The following is a 17,664-nucleotide window of genomic DNA, read 5'->3' on the forward strand; positions in this document are numbered from 1 at the left end:
TACTTTATCACATAAACACACAACCTACTTATCCTCTCTACTGTTGATGACCACTTGAGCTGTTCCCTTTGGGGCTATCACAATTCAAACTGCCATGAACAACTTTTTGCATGCCTTTTGATGGTCATAAGCACTCATGTGTGTTGCAACTATGCCAGTGAACTGTTCACTGGGGCCTGTTTAATGTTAGTAGATAATGTCAGTTATATGGAAAATTTCAAAGAATCTACGAAATATCCCATAGACCAATAAATAAGTTTAGCAAAGTCTCAGGATACATAGCCAGAATACAAAATCAATCATATTTGTATAGATTAGTAATCAACAGTTGGAATTTGAAAATTTAAAAGTACAATAGCTTCACATTTTACAACAGTATCAGCAGTATCACAGAAATGAAATGCTTCAGTATAAACATACCAAAATAAGCACAAGATATATTTGTGTAAAATTATAAAGACTGATTTAAAAAATTAAGGAAAGCCTAAATAAAGGGAGACATAAATTGTGTTCATGGAATACCCTATACTGTTAAGATATCCCTTCACCCGAATTTGATCTGTAGATTCAGTACAAACCTGATCAAAATCCCAATAGGTTTTTTTTTTTTTTTTAATTTTTTTTTTCAACGTTTATTTATTTTTTTGGGACAGAGAGAGACAGAGCATGAACAGGGGAGGGGCAGAGAGAGAGGGAGACACAGAATCGGAAACAGGCTCCAGGCTCTGAGCCATCAGCCCAGAGCCTGACACGGGGCTCGAACTCCCGGACCACGAGATCGTGAGCTGGCTGAAGTCAGACGCTTAACCGACTGCGCCACCCAGGCGCCCCCCAATAGGTTTTTTAAAGATATTGATGAACTAATTCTAAAATTTACATAGAAAGGCAAATAGTTCTACTAGTTATCTATTGTTGGTTAATAAATTATCCCAAAACATAGAGGCTAAAAAACCAAACATTTATCACGTCAGTTTCTGTGGGCCAGAAATGTAGACACAGCTTACCAGGCTGTCCACACTCAAGGTCTCCCTTGAGACAGCAAAGTGTCAGCCTGGGTTAAAGTCACCTAAAGGCTCAAGATCACTCAAGTGTCCATGGACAGGCCTCAAAAGACCTTCTCCCAAGCTCCCTCATGCAACTTGGCCCCAGGACTGACCAATGACACTGCAGCTGACTTCCTCCAGACAGGCAGTGAGAGATGGGGGCCTGACACCCCATTGTTTTTTCTGTATTCATTTGGTCAATTTCTCTCCCACATGAAAGATACAGTCATTTTATCCCAAGGTTCGCCCAAATCTTATCTCATGACTACACCTCTTCAAAGTCTAGGATCTCATCACTTATATTGGGCCCACGTGGGGACACAGTTCCTCAGGAGCAGTTCCTCAATTACGGCTCATTGAGTACAATTTTTCTCAACCTGGGATTGGTGAACTTAAAGAGAGAGGTTATTTGAATCCATACATTCCCAACATGCAATTGTGGGACATGCACGGAACAGCTTCTGTAAATGCTCCCGTTCAGGAAACAGAGAAGTGGGGACAGAGAGGGGCCACTGGACCATAGCAATTTTGAAATCCATCTGGGAAATGCTCTAAGTTCCTTACTATGTCCGATGGCCCAGGAATAATGCTCAGGGGCCTTTGGCTCTGCCCTCTGGGCCATCTTTCTTTTTGCATGAATGGTATAAAATGCTTTTAGCTAAATATTTCTCTGACCCTGATTTTTGCCAGTACGATTCTGGAAGCCCAAAGACTCCTCTCCATTCTTATTTATCACCGTCCTCCTCTTAGCTAGCTGGTGGTGCTGTTGCATGTTGAACTCTTAAGAACATGGAGGTCTCCTGCAAATCTTGAGGCTCTCTGACATCATTCCTTCATGCTTTGGTCTCCTGCTGAGACTGGTGAGGACAAGGTCCTTAGCTTCCTGCTGGTGCTATGTGAGTAAAAGCATCTTTGAGGCACATCCTTACTCTCTTCCAAAGGCTTTTTATGACTTTAGATCCTTATAAGGTCTTAACAAAGGAGTTCACAGTCACACCCGTGGTTTGATTTCTGTATTTAGTTTTCCTGGAAGTGCCCTGGATTTGAGCCTTTCTCAGAGGCCATTTCCTAATTTTAACATCCCTTGTCATCTGGAGAGGCTGAAAAATTTTAAAACATGATTTCCTGGCTCCTTTCTGTTTAAGGGTACTTCATTTTATTAAACGTTGATCCTCTTGAATTTTACTATAAGCAGCAAGGAGACAATCTCCTTAGCTAGGTTTCCCAATCCATTCAGCCTAACTTCTAGTTTCCTTATTACCGCAAGCAACGACAAACTTTTCTGCCACTACCTAACTAGCGTCCCCTTTTTTTCTGTAAGCCCTAATCAGAGACTATGACCTTCCTGAAGGCATTCTAGACTTTCACAAACACTATCCTCAAAGCCCACGGCCTGGTGCCAACGCCACTTCCACAGTTTACCATTTTTTATGTACTTCCAGGTACAAAGTCTGTTCTAATTATCTGTTGATGCATAACAAATTATCCCCAAATCTAGCAGCTTCAAACAAAAAACATATATTATCTCACAAAGTTACTGAGGGTCTGTAATCTGGGAACAGCTTAGCTGAAGTAAAGCTGATTCTTTCTCAGAGTTACTCATGAGAATGCAGTCAGCTGAAAGATCTGCTTCTAAGCTCACCCACATGATTGCTGACAGATGTCAGTTACTCACTGGATAACTCACATCCTTGTCAAGTGGATCTCATTTTACAGTGCCTAACCATCCTTACAATATGCAAGCTGTCTTACCTGAGAAAATAATGAGAGACATAGAGAAGGGGATGAAGAGGAAGAGAGAAACAGAGAGAGGAAATGAGAAGCCAGGCTTTATATAACTAACTGAATAGTGACAGAAACATACCATTGCTTCTGCCATACTACTCGTTAGAAGGAAGTAACTAAGTTAAGCCTAGCCCCAGAAAGGGGATTATACAATGTTGTTAACACTGGGGGGCAGAGATCATTGGGGTCCACTTAGAGGTTGCCTACCCATAATACAAGTCACAGACTGGAAGAAAATATTTGCATGTTATATATATATATATATATATATATATATATATATATATGTGTGTGTGTGTGTGTGTGTGTGTGAGTGTGTACACACACACACACACACACACACACATACTCTCACTAGACTAGCTAAAATGTAAAAGTCTGATCGTAAGGGCAGTGGAGCGCTCATATATTTTTAGTAAGAATATGAAATGATACACCTTCTTTGGGAAGCAATTTAATAATTTATTAAAAAGTAAAACATACGCCAACCATATGACCTCGCCAATCCATTCCTTGATGCTGACCCAAGTGACATGGTAGCATACGTCCATACAAAGACCGGTGCATGAATGTTTATAGCGCCCATATTTGTTTGTCATGGCCCAAGAATGGAAGTGGCTCAAAGACATCAACAGATCGATGCATACACGGACTGTGGCAAACACAATGTGTGAGTACTCAGCAATAAAAATCACCAAACTATTGATACACGCAACAGCAGGCATGGGTGAATTTAAAAAAAATAGACAAAGAAACGAGCGTGTACTACACAATTCAAGGTATATGAAGGTCTAGCAAATACAACATAATCTATATGAAAAGAGGTCAGTGGTTGCCTGAGGAAAGGAGTGAGAGGGAGGGAATAAAACCAGGCATGGAGACTTGAGGTTTCTCCAGCATGGGCTCGTAAGTCCCCACTCCATCCTACCAGTAAGTAGAAGCCTGAACAGACTGAGAAACCAACCCTTCTTAGATCCACAAGAGAGTGAGGTCAGGCAGTAAACCACCGCTCCCAACATTGAAGAGACAGGAAAACACTGAGAATCACAACTTACTAGAGCAGAAAGTCTGAGCTGAAACCTTGGTGGGACCAGCGCTGGCTCAGAAAGCCTGAGACACAGCTGATGAGCTGCTGGAGGCTCAGTGTGGATGAGCCTGAGAAAAAAAAAAAAAACCTCTAGGGGGACCCAGCCGTCAGGGGCCCCCACACTCTGGGGCGTTTTCCTCCCGGAGCTCTACCAGGTTCTAACACAAATACTGGAGAAACTCCCTTCATGCCTCTGACGGCAGGAGGGGGCAAGGAGCCATTTTGAAACATGCCAGAACATTCTGCACTTCTCAGCAAGGCTTTCCCTCAGGAGAAGGCTATTTAACTATTTCACCAGAGTGTAACCTGGTGGGGAACTATCGGCACATAACTGACCTGGTGGGAGGGAAACACCCCGCTGTGGCCCATTCTGGCCACACTGTGCCACGCGGGGCTGTGTGTGGAATGAAACGACGGCTGAGACGCACTGTGCAGGCTGGAGTCCGGAGGCTCAGGCTCACTGCAAGACCAGCTGAGATCACAGGACTGGGAGTGCCTCCCCTCCCCCTACCTCACCACCAGATCACCAGAGGCCTGTTTACAGCAGCTCCTCTAACTCAGTACACCATGTCTGAGAAAAATCACAAGGCATACTGGAACCAGAAAAACAGATGTTTTAAAAAGACAGCAAGCATTAGAACCACATCCAGGTACGACAGAGATGGCAGAATTGCACGACCAGGAATTTAAAACAACTCCGAGGAATACGGTAAGGGCTCTAATGGATAATGTAGACAGCATCCAAAACCAGATGGGCAAAGGTAGACAGAGAAATAGAAATTCTCAGGAATGACCCAAAGGAAATGTTAGACATAAAAAACACTAATAGAAATGAAGGATGCCTGTGATGGGCTTATTAGGAGCGGGACAGGGCCGAGTGGAGCACCTGTGAGCTTGAAAACATGACAACAGCATCTTCCAAAACTGAAAAGCAACGAAAAAAAAAACTGGCAAAAAATCCCCCAGAATATCCAAGAACGGTGAGACACCTACGAAAGCTGTAATGTGTGTGTGTAATGGAACACCTGAAGGGGAAGGGAGAGAGAAAGGAACAGAAGAAATACTTGAAAAACCAATAATGACTGACAGTTTTCCCTAAATGACTGTCAGACACTGTCTTCGTTCCGCTGCTATAACAAAAGTATAGTAGACTGGGGAGGTTAAACAGTAAATGTTTGCTTTTTTCACAGTTCTAGAGTCTGGAAAGTCCAAGATCCAGTGTCCGGTGAGGACATTCTTCCTGCCTTGCAGATGACCACCTTTTCACTGTCCTCAGATGGTGGACAGGGAGAGGAGGCAAGCTCTCCTGGGTCCCTTCCTGTAAGGGCACCTGTTCCATAATGAGGTCCCAAAGTACAATCTCTAAATACCGTCACACTAGAGATTAGGGATTCAATATATTAACTGGGGAGGGGACACAAACACTGAGTTCGTAGGAAACACCAACGACAGATCCAGGGAGGTCAGAGAATGACACATGTATTAAATACTGAAAAACAAAGGAAAAACAGAACCAAAAAAACTACACCTAAGTATATCATATTCAGAATCAAAATAAAGAAAACGTCCTGAAAGAAGCCAGAGGGGAAAGTGAGCACCTTATCCACAGAGGGGCAAAGACAAGAATTACATCCAACTTCTCAAAAAAGCATGCAGGCAAGAAGAGAGTACTTAAAATGTTGACAGCAAAACCCACCAACCCAGAATTCTGGACCCTGTGAAATCATCCTCCAAAAGTGAAGGAGAGAGTCACCTGGGTGGCTTTGTCAGTGAAGCGTCCGACTTTGGCTCAGGTCATGATCTCACGGTTGGTAAGTTCAAGCTCCGCATCAGGCTCTGTTTTGACAGCTCACAGCCTGGAGCCTGCTTCAGATTCTGTCTCTCTCTGACTCTCCCCCATTCATGCTCTCTCTCTTTCTTTCTCTCAAAAAAAAAAAAAAAAAAAAGGAGAAATAAAGACTTTCTCAGACAAAAATTTAAGGAATCTTTTGCCAGTAGACCTGCCTTATTCAAGACGTGTCCAGAGGAATTTTTTAGAGAGAAGAAAAATGATGTAGGTCAGAAACTCAGACCTGCATTTAAAAAAAAAAAAATACGGTTGTGGGGCGCCCGGGTGGCTCAGTCAGTTAAGCATCCGACTTTGGCTCAAGTCATGATCTCACGGTTCATGACTTCGAGCCCCGAAACGGGCTCTCTGCTGAGACAGCTCAGAGCCTGGAGCCTGCTTCAGATTCTGTGTCTTTCTCTCCCTCTGCCCCTCCCCTGCTTGTGCTCTGTCTCTCTCTCTCTCTCTCTCTCAAAAATAATGAAAAACATTTTAAAAAATGCTGTTGAAAAAGAAAGAAGTAAAGGGAAAATAAAAACTTTCATTTTTCTATTTCCTGATTGAGCTAACACAACTTTTTTTTCAAAATAATGACAGTGACGTAGTCTTCAATTTTGTACGCCTATATACCCACATACATGTTTAGTCATTCTTTCACTTACAGATGAGTGAACTAAGTAGCAGCACTGGTATGAAAGATGGGAGGAGCAAGTAGGCTCGTGTTGTTCTGACAGTCTTCAGTACTCAGTACCTGTGAAGCAGTAGGTGAAAGTAAACTTTGTTTAGCTGCAAACATGTACTACTAAAGCAACTACTAAAAAAAAAAAAAAAAAAAGTAAAAAATATATATATATAATTGTTAGGCTAAGAAAAGATAAAATGAAATCAAATGAAATGCTCAGTTAAAGCCACAAAAGGCAAAAAAAGTGGGAGACAAAAATAGGAACAAAGAACAAGGGGAACAGTAGAAAACAAGATCAATAATCACTTTGAATGTCAGTGGTCTAAACGCACCAATTAAATGGTATAGACTGTCAGAATGAATCAAAAAAAACAAAACCCAATTGTATGTTGCCTATAAAAATCTCACCGAAAATATAGATTGGGGCACCGGGGTGTCTCAGTTGGTTAAGCGTACAAATTTTGATTTTGGCTCAACCATGATCTCATGGTTGTGAGATCGAGCCCCATATCAGACTCAGGAAACAAACAACGGAGCATCAGACTGTATGAGGGAAAAGTTGGTAGAACTTCCAGGAGAAATAGATAAATCCATTATTATTATAGTTGGAGACTTTAACACCCCTCTTTCAGAAATGGACAGATTCAACTGGCAGAAAATTAGTAAGGACATGGTTGAACTCAACAAGACTATCAACCAATTGGATATAATGGACATCTATGGATTACTTCCCCCAACAACAGTAAAATGCACGTAATTCACAAACTTGCTTGGAACATTCACCAAGAGAGACTACATTCTGGTCTATAAAACACATCTTAGTAAATTTAAAATAATAGAAGTCATACAATGTCTATTGTCAGATCCCAACAGAACAAATGAGAAATCAATAACAGAAAGATAGCTAGAAAATCCCCAAATACACAGATACTAAACACGCTTCCAAATAACACAAGGGTCAAAGAAAAAAATCTCAAAAGAAATTTAAATGTGTTTTGGAACTAAGTGAAAATAAAAACACAACTCATCAGAGCTTGTGGGGTGCAGTAAAGCAGTGCTCAGGGGAAATGACAGCCCTGGATTCACACGTCAGGCTATGAGAAAGCTCTGTAGTCAATTATCTAAGGTTCCATCCTAGAAAAACAGAGCTAATGAGATCCAAAGGAAGCAGGAGGGAAAAAAGAATAAAAATGAAAGTGGAAATTAATTAAAAACAGAAAAACAATAGAGAAAAATCAATGAAATCAAACGGTGTCACTTTAAAAAGATCAATAAAATTAGCCAGACTAAGAAAAACAGAAAGAACAAAATATTATTAATATCAGAAATAACAAAGAGGACACGACTACAGATCCATGAACATTACAAGGATAATGAAAGAAAACTAAAAGAATAATTTGGTAACCTAATGAAATATACAATCCTGGAATTAAATCTGGACATGCCTATATCTTTTAAAGAAATTAAAAGCAATAATTTATAACCCTCCAAAACAGAAAGCACCAAACTCAGATGAGTTCACTGATGAATAAATTGTAGCAATTATCTATAATCTCTCTCAGATAGTAGAAGCAGACAGATACTTCCTAACTCACATATGAGGCCAGAATTGCCCTAATACCAAAAGCAGACAAAGACATCACAAGAAAAGTCCAGGCCAATTTCTCTCACGAACAAAGACACAAAATCCTCAACAAAATATTAGCAAACTGATTCAATAACGTACAAAAATAATTATGCACCATGACCGAGTGGGATTTATCCCAGGTATGGAAGGCTAATTAAACATTTTAAGTCAAATAATATAATCCATCACACAACAGTCTAAAGAACAAAAATCATGTGACCACATTTTCCTACATGATAAAAGCATGTGTCATAATCAAACATCCATTTATGATAAAAACCATCCATAAATTAGGGACGACAGGAACTTCCTCAACCTGATAGAGAACATCTACAAGAAACTTAGAGCTGACATCATACCTAATGGTGTGTGAAATGTGAAACATTCACACCTGGATCAGGAGCAAGACAAGGATGTCTCCCCTCAACATTCCTTTTCAAAATCATACTGGAAGTCCTAGCTATTCAATAAAGTGGGAACAAAAAAGGAAACAGAAGGCATCCTGATTGGGAAGGAAGAAATAAAACTTTGTTCACAGATGACACAATCATCTGTAGAAAATCCAAAAGAAACAACAACAACAACAAAAACCTCTTGGAACCAATAAGCAGTTACAGCAAGGTTGCAGGATACAAGATTAATATTTAAAAGAAAATCTCTTTCCTACATGCCAGCAATAAACAAGGGGAAAAAATAAACAAGTGGAACTTAAAAATGAAAACAAAATACTGTTTGGTGCCTGGGTGGCTCAGTTAAGCGTTCGACTTTGGTTCAGGGCATGATCTTACGGTTCGTGAGTTTGAGTCCTGCGTCGGGCTCTGTGCTGACAGCTGGGAACCTGGAGCCTGCTTTGGATTCTGTGTTTCCCTCTCTCTCTTCCCCTCCCCCTGCTCATGCTCTGTCTCTTTCTCTTTGTCTCAAAAATAAACATTAAAAAAAAAAGAAATCAAAACACTGTTTATATCATCACTGCTTAAACTATCACCCCCCAAAATGAAATGCTCAGACATGTCTAACAAAATATGTACAAAATCTATATGAGGAAAACTACAAAATTCTGATGAAAGAAAGCAAGGGAGAACTAGACAGAGGGATATTCCATGTTCATGGATAGGAAGACTCACTATTGTCAAGACGTCAGTTTTTTCCAACTTGATCTATAGGTTCAATACAAATCCAATCAAAATCACAGTTAGTTATTTTGTGGATATTAACAAACTGACTCTAAATTTTCTACGGAGAGCTAAATGACTCAGAGGAGACAACAAAATATCAGAGAAGCAAAATAAAGTTGGAGGACTGATACTACCTTACTTTAAGACTTACTATACAGCAACAACGATCACGACAAAATAGTCTGATTATTTGATCCTACTTTCAATTGATTTCTATCAATTGCTGAACAAACTAGATATCCATATGAAAATATAAAATGATCCTTAACTCTTGCCTTTACCATGCATAAATGTTAATTTGAAATGGATCAGAGACGTAGAACAAGATAATTTCTAGAGAAAAAAAACATAGAAGAAGATCTTCACAAACTTGTAGTAGACCAAAACTGCAAGACCCCAAAATACTAACTGAATAAAAGAAAGAAAAAAAAATAGACTCCATCAAAATGTAAAGCCTCTGCTCCTCCAAAAGACACCGTTAAGAAAACGCAAGGGATGGGGCGCCTGGGTGGCGCAGTCGGTTAAGCGTCCGACTTCAGCCAGGTCACGATCTCGCGGTCCGTGAGTTCGAGCCCCGCGTCGGGCTCTGGGCAGATGGCTCAGAGCCTGGAGCCTGTTTCTGATTCTGTGTCTCCCTCTCTCTCTGCCCCTCCCCCGTTCATGCTCTGTCTCTCTCTGTCCCAAAAATAAATACACGTTGAAAAAAAAAAAAATTAAAAAAAAAAGAAAACGCAAGGGCAAGCCACAGGGGGTGGGGAGACATTTTTATCATACATATCTGGCAAAAGACTTGTAGACTTGTATGCAAACTATATCAAGAATTCTCAGAAATCAGTAATAAGACAATATACACTCTCCAAAAAAGGGGGGCCAAACCTTTTGATAGAGCCTGCGCCAAAGAAGATATACAAATGGCCAATAAACAAGTAAGATATTCAACATTGTAAGTCACCATGGAAACAGCAACGAAGACCACAATGTGATACTTACTATGACAGTTCGCTTGAGTAGCTAGAAGGAAAATTCTGATGGTATTAAAGGCTGGAGAACCTGTGGAATCACTGGCACTTGTTTATTACCCCTGGAGATGCATGCTTACACCCCCACCTTGGAACAGCATTCACCAGATTCTCGTAAAGCCAAACGTGCATTTCTGATAGGACCCTGCAATTCACTCCTAAATATTTAATAAAGAGAAATGGAAACACGTCTGCAAAAGACTTGCACGTAATGCCAATACCAACTGTATTCATAGCGTCTAAAAACTGCACACAATTCAGATGTCTGCCACAGATGCGTGGTTAAAGAACTATGGTACATCCATTCAGTGGCACAGTGAATAGCAAGCAGTAAAGAAGAATGAGCTACGATACACACGTCAGCACGGATGAATCTCCTCATCACCTCGGCAAAATACGCTGGATCCAAGAGTGTGACTGTGTTTGTACGAGATGTGGAATAGCACAGCTTTGCTGTATTTACAGAAAGCAGGTCAGACATTGCGGGTGGAGGGGTTTGACTCCGAGGAGTAGGAGGGAATGTTTTGGGTTTGGGGATGATGGAAATGTCCTGTATCTCGAATGTGATAGAAGTTACATGCATGCCTACTTTTGCCAAAACATCATCTATACTCCTAAAGTGGGTGCGCTGAACTGCATGTAAACTATATAGAAACAAAGTTGCTTAAAAATAAATTAACCTCTTGAAACTTCTTTTTCTGCCTGTGACTAGAGCAAGCTTCTTCTTTAGGTTCTGAATACAGACATCTGGAGCAGGGAGAAATTATAAACCTATTTGTTTTCTTCCTTGTCCCTTAAATTTCCATGTCTCCATAGAACATAGTTCTAGGATTTAACAAGTTTCTTGCATTTTGCTTCCAGGGGTGAGAGGCTAAAGCGGCCAGACCCAGATGTGGTTGGATGACCATCTCCCCCGTGATCTGGAGTCGAGGGCAATGCCCGTGAACAGCAAGCCCCTCTTGGAGCGGGAGTGTAGGCAGAGGCGAATTCTTTAACTGATAAGGTGCTCCTTCCTGCCACGGTGATTTCCTGCCAGGACAAGCTAGGACCCACACGTGTTCCTGGTCAACAGTCCCTAAGAATGGGGTTAAAACGACTTGGCCTTCCAGAGCAAACCGTGAGGTTGACAGCTCCCTCTTGTTTAGTGGGTGGGGCTCCGAGCTCAGGTCTTACCTCATCTGATTGTTTAATCCTTACGACAGCCCTGCAAAGTAGGTATTACCGTTTTTTTTTTCCTTCTAAAACCCCTGTTATGACCTGAATGATGTCCCCCAGGAGCTCACAAGTGGAAGCCCAACACCCAGTGTGACTGCCCTGGACACCGGGCCTTTGAGGGTGCAGCTGAGGCCACGTGAGGTCCAGGAGTGGGTCCCCGTCCAGCAGGCCTGGCGTCCTTACAGGAAGAGGAGGAGACACCAGACCTCCACAGGGGTGAGGCCGCATGAGGACGCCAGGAGACGGCCATCCGCAGGCCAGGAAGAGCGGTCTCAGCAGAAATCAGCCTGGCAGCACCTCAGCCTGGACTCCCTGCCTCCGGAGCGTGAGAAAACAGATCTCTGTGGCCGGAGCGTCAGCATGTGGTGCTTTGTTGTGGCTGCCAGAGCAGACCAGTACGCTTCTCTCTTCAAAAAATGGCTAAGGAAGACGTGCTATATACGTACGATGGAATACTGTTCGGCCATCAAAAGGAAGGAAATCTTACCATTTGCGGCAACGTGGGTGGAACTAGAGGGTATGATGTGGCGTGAAGTAAGTCGGAGAAAGACAAATATATGATCTCACTCATGTGGAATCTCAGAAAGAAAACAGACGACCACAGGGGAAAGGAAGGAAAAAGAAAATAAGATAAAAACAGAGAGGGGGGCAAACCACAAGAGACCCTTTTTTAAAAATTTTATTTATTTATTTTGAGAGAGAGAGAGAGAGAGAGGGTGCTTGCGCACGCATGGGGAGGGGTAGAGAGAGGGAGAGAGAACCCCAAGCAGGCTTCACGCTGTCAGCACAGAGCCTGATGCAGGGCTTGAACTCACGAACCATGAGATCGTGACCTGAGCCGAAGTCGGACGCTCAACCGACTGAGCCACCCAGGCGCACCTACACAGGCTTAGTTTCCTAAGGCACAGCCGAGCCACTCCCCAAAGTGGCAGGCCTGACACGTACCCCCAGCAGGGGAGTTCCAGAGGAAGCCCCACACCCCTGAGGACCCCTGACGCATGTGCTATTTTGGACGTTGGCCATTCAAGGAAGTGTGACATCACATCCCATCTCCATCTCTCTGACTGACGAGGTTGCACATCTTTTCAGGAGATGGTCACTGGCCGTTCACATAGCTCCATTTGTAAGTGTTCTGTTCCCAGATCTTGCCCACTTTTTCATTAGGTTGCTCATGTTTTTATTGTTGATTTGTAGAAGCTCTTTACATATTTTGAATATGAGTCCGCTGTCAGTTAACGTACTGTAATATTCCTCAGTCTGCAGCTTAATGGCATCTTTTGCGAAGCAGGAATTACTAACTTTTGGAGCTAGTGTCTCTAACCCTCATTTGTGTAGATGGGAAACAGTGGCAGGGAAGCCTTTCCCCAGGTCACACACCCTACAGGGGAGAACCAACACCCGTGCCTGAGTGTCCTAAGCAAGGCCGCCTTGCTGTGCTCCTCCAGGGCAAAGCCCTGTCCTCCTGTCCTCCGTCCTCCTGGCCTCCTGTCCTCCTGTCCTCGGAGGGCCTGTCTGGGTGAGGGCTTCCGTTTATTCATGCAAACGGCCCTCTGGGACGTCCCGGGGACTTAACAATAGAATATAAACCCTGTGCTCAAAGTTGGCTTCCAATGAATGGCATCTTGTGGGCTTATTAAGATCAGCAACAGGATGCTAAGAAAAAAAAACACAGCTAACTGTTCCTGACGTTATTTTCACGGCGGGTTTGGTGGCGTTCCTGTCCCAGCAAACGTGCCAGCAGGTTCTCTCAACATTTACTTAACTGCGCTGGGCACGGTTGGGGACAGAAATCTGCCCTCCTAGTGACAGGATAAATTAAGTGTCAGCAAAACAAAATTTAAAGTTGAAAGAGTAAAAAGAAGAAGAAACCAAGCAGGACAAAACCAGGAACACCGTCCAACGCCTGCCAGCTGAAGCGAACCATCCCGGCCCCACACTCGTCCCTTCCTGTGGAACAGCTCGATCTACCGACCCCACAAGTGACTTTCTTTTTTTTAATGTTTATTTATTTTGAGAGACACAGCAAGCAGGGGCAGGGTAGGGGCAGAGTGAGAGGGAGTGAGCAGAGGAGGGACAGAGAAAGAGGGAGAGAGAGAGAACAGGTGAGGAGCAGAGAGAGAGGGAGAGCAGGGGAGGGGCAGAGAGAGAGAGACAGAGAAGGGGAGGGGCAGAGAGAGATTGAGAGCGAGCAGGGGAGGGGCAGAAAGATCAGGGGAGGGGCAGAGAGAGAGAGAGGGAGAGAGAGCAGGGGAGGGGCAGAGAGAGAGGGAGACACGGAACCCAAAGCAGGCTCCAGGCTCCGAGCTGTCGCACAGAGCCCGACGCGGGACCGGAACCCACGAACCGTGAGATCATGACCCGGGCTGAAGTCGGAGGCTTATCTGACTGGGCCTCCCCGGGGCCCCTAAACACGTTTAAATGTTTGCCCCTGTAGTGAGTGATGTCCTGTTGCCTTAACCAACGTTTTGCCAACTTCTCGAGATTTGGGTACTTTCCAGTATTTACTGCCGTCGCCGCCGGTCCTTCGGGGGACTGTCTCCTCGGTATCCGTGCCCATCGTTTTGGAACGCCGGGTGCACTCGGGCCATCTTGGGCAAGTGCTCCGCGCTGGCGAATACGGACCCTTCAGGCCTTCGTCTGCGACCCTGCGGCTCTGTGATTCCTTCCACATTCGCCGCTTGTCCCCAGGCCTCGTGGTGATCTCTGGGGAGGGGGGACGCAGGCCTAGAGCGAGGACCAGGGTGGGGCCCTCCCGGGTGCACAAACCCTCGTGCGGGAGAAGCCCGGGACTCGCGGGCACTGGGGGGGGAGCCGAGGGCGGCGGACGCAGCTCGCACGGCGCTGGCCCAGCCACGCGTGCAGGGGGCCGTCCCGGGGGTAACGCGAGCTCGCTCCCCGACTCCTCTCAGCAACCCCCTTCACGGGCTCAGCCACCCGGAGGTTTCCGTCGTCCCGGGGCCACCAGGGCAGAAGCAGCTCCAGGGACCCTGGTAACCCACCACCCTGTCTGCCCCTCTCCGCCTCCCCCTCCCGGTTCCCTGTCCCCCGGGGGCCGTGCCCCCTGCAAGTGCTCTGACCCCACGGTGCCCTGGGACCCCAGGTATAGGCGTCGTGTGCGGCGGGGGGAGGACCCCACCTCTTGGGAAGCCTCGGGCCTGGGAGACCCGCGCTGCCTCTGTCCGCACAGCTGCTCGGCTACTTGTCCCTCCTGTCCAAGGCCTGATCTCCTCTGTCGCGCATCTCACACGCGGCCTGAGCGGCCCCACCGACATCCGCGTCCACGGGACCTTGCAGCTCAGCTCTGGGGCCCCAGTGACTGCGGGGTCTGTCTTCTCTCCGTGCAGCCTCTGGGCCACGACCTGTCACCCAGGTGGGGAGGGGGGAGGGCAACAGGGAGGGCCACCACATGGCCTGCTCCCCCAGAGAGGGAGGGGGAGCTCCCCGCAAAGCACGGCATATGCCCCGGCTCCAGGGATACACGGCCTATAGTCTCGCCCGGGCCTCTAGAGGCTTCGGCCCTGTCTCCAGGCAGGGTGGGTGTGGCCTGGACGTTGCTGGGGGTGAGGGGCCTGTCTGGTGCGGGTGAGGTCTGGCCTGTCCCACCTCCAGGGGCTCTGGGTCGGGGGGGGGGGGGGGGTCTCCCAGGGCACACCTGTCTGCGGGGTGTGGCTTGAGGACGACAGAAATCCAGGTCCCGCGGCGCCAGGTGCCAGCCTTTCCCCACACCCCGTGTGGCGTTCATGGAGGTCCTGCCCCTGCCCAACCCCCACCCCCCCCAGCCCGGCCATGGCAGCTGTGCCCCTACCCCGAGGGGCGCTCAAAGCCCACGAGGTGCCGCGGTGAGACCCCTTCCAGGCTGCGTTCATTCCTCCTCCAGCAGGACCCAGCCTACGTCCAAAGCCCCGTGCGTATCAAATACCCTTGTTTATTTAGGTTTACTATTTCTTTCACTTGAGTGTAGTTGGCACAAGACGTCACGTCACTCTCAGGTGTACAACGCGGTGACCGGACGGCGTGGGCAGGACGCCGTGCTCCCACGAGCGAGCGTAGCTCCCGGCTGTCACCGCGCGACGCTCCTCCAGCGCCACTGGCTGTGGTCCCCGCGCCGGGCCTCCCGCGCCGGGCCTCCTTCGCCCTGTAACCGTAACCGGAAGCCCGTCCCTCCAGCCCCGCCCCTCCCCTCTGGCAACCACCAGTGTTCTCTGCATTTATGGGTCTCTTCCTGTGTTGCTCGTTTGTTGTTTAGGTTCCACGTACACGGGAATCATATGGTGTTTTTCTGTCTCGGACTTACCTCACTCAGCATAATGCACACTAGGCCCGCCCGTGTTGTCACAAACGACGAGGTCTCATCCTTTTCGAGGCCGAGTGATATGCCATCACACACGCGCGCACACACACCTTTTTTATCCATGCATCTACTGGCCAACAGCTGGGCCGCTTCCGTATCTTGGCTGTTGCAAATAATGCTGTAATAAACACGGGGGTGCCTGTATCCTCTCGAATCAGTGTTTTCGTTTTCTTTGGGTAAATTCCCAGCAGTGGAGTTGCTGGATCATTTCTCACAGAACTAGAACTAATATTACTAAACTTTGCATGAAACCACAAAACACTCCAAAGAGCCAAAGCAATCCTGAACAACCAGAACAGAGCTGGAGGTATCACAGCCCCAGATTTCGGGGTGAACTGCAAAGCTACAGTCATCTACACGGTATGGCTGGCACAAAAGCAGACCCAGGGATCAGTGGAACAGAAGAGATACAGCCCAGAATCAACCCTGTTTGTATGGTCAAACAGTCTCGTCAACCAATGGTGTTGGGAAAACTGGACAGCAACGTGCAAAAGAATGAAACTGGACCGCTTTCTTTCACTACTCCCCAAAACAAATCCAAAGTGGATTAAAGACCTAAACTGAGACCCGAAACCAAACACCTCCCAGAGGGGAGCACAGGCAGTGATTTCCCCATCAGACCCAGCAACTCTTTTTCTGGATGTGTCTCCTGAGGCAGAGGGAGGAAAAGTGAAAATAAACTACCGGGACTGCGTCGAAAGAAAAAGCATTTGCACAGCGGAGGACACTGTCCACAAATTGAAAAGGGCAAACTACTGAGCGGGGGGGCTCTGCAAATGACACATCCGACGAGGGATTAACATCCAAAATATGTAAAGACCTCGTGCGACTCAACACCAAAAATGCCAACAAGGTGACTGAAGAATGCACACACGTTTGTCCAAAGAAGATGCTCAGGTGGCCGAGAGACACGTGAAAAGTGTGTCTCGACATCACTCGTCACCAGGGAAACTTAAACCAAAACCATGATGAGATGCCACTCCCACCCTTCAGAATGGCTAGACTCAAAAAGACGAGACACGACGGGCGCCGGGTGCCGGCGAGGACGCCAACAGGGAGCCTCGCGCACGGCTGCTGGGGATGCAGACTGGCGCAGCCACCGTGGAAAACAGATGCCATTTGTTTACATTTAGCAGACATTTATTGAGCACCTACTGTGTGGCAGACACTCTGCTTGATTACAGGGACAAAGGGACAAGCTGTCCCTCTAGCGCGTGGTCACCCTGCAGGTCAGGTGACTTCCCCCCCCCCCACCCCATTATCATCCTTGACCGCAGGGCACCTGCCAGCCCATGGAGCCTCTCCAGAATTACACAGCGGTGACAAAAGCCATCAGAGTCACACTTAGTTTATTTTCAGACTCGTCAGGGGTGACGATAATTCACACAGCGCAGGCACCCGCGGCTGACGCCCCCTCCTGGCCTGTGCTGGAGGGGGACGTGTGAGGACCCTGTGGAGGTGCCGTGGAGAAGCTGTGGCCTCTCCGTGTGCCTCCCCCCGGGGGAGGGGCGCGGAGGAGGCAGAGGGTGTGGGGGATCCAGTGGTCTTCGCCCTTGGCCGAGGCCTCACTTCCGGGACTCCTGGGGTCCTGAGAGGCCGGATGCCCAGGGCCTATCTTAGCTTCTTGGGAAACAGAGGGCCTTTCAGCCGAGCACCCCAACTCAGCACTTTCTCATTCTGGCCCCGGGCAGAATTCACAGCAGCGAGAGTTCCAAGATCACTAACGTTGCTTTTTAAAAAGTGTGACTTGTTTGGCGGCACGCCTGGCCCAGCCGCTTGGCGTTTGTGCGAGAATTCAGAGTCCCGACAAAGGCCACCAGCCGGTCCCCGCTCCGACGGACGGCCAGGGTGCAGG

Source organism: Leopardus geoffroyi, chromosome C1 (genome assembly GCF_018350155.1).
Source record: "Leopardus geoffroyi isolate Oge1 chromosome C1, O.geoffroyi_Oge1_pat1.0, whole genome shotgun sequence".
NCBI classification, from domain to species: domain Eukaryota; kingdom Metazoa; phylum Chordata; class Mammalia; order Carnivora; family Felidae; genus Leopardus; species Leopardus geoffroyi.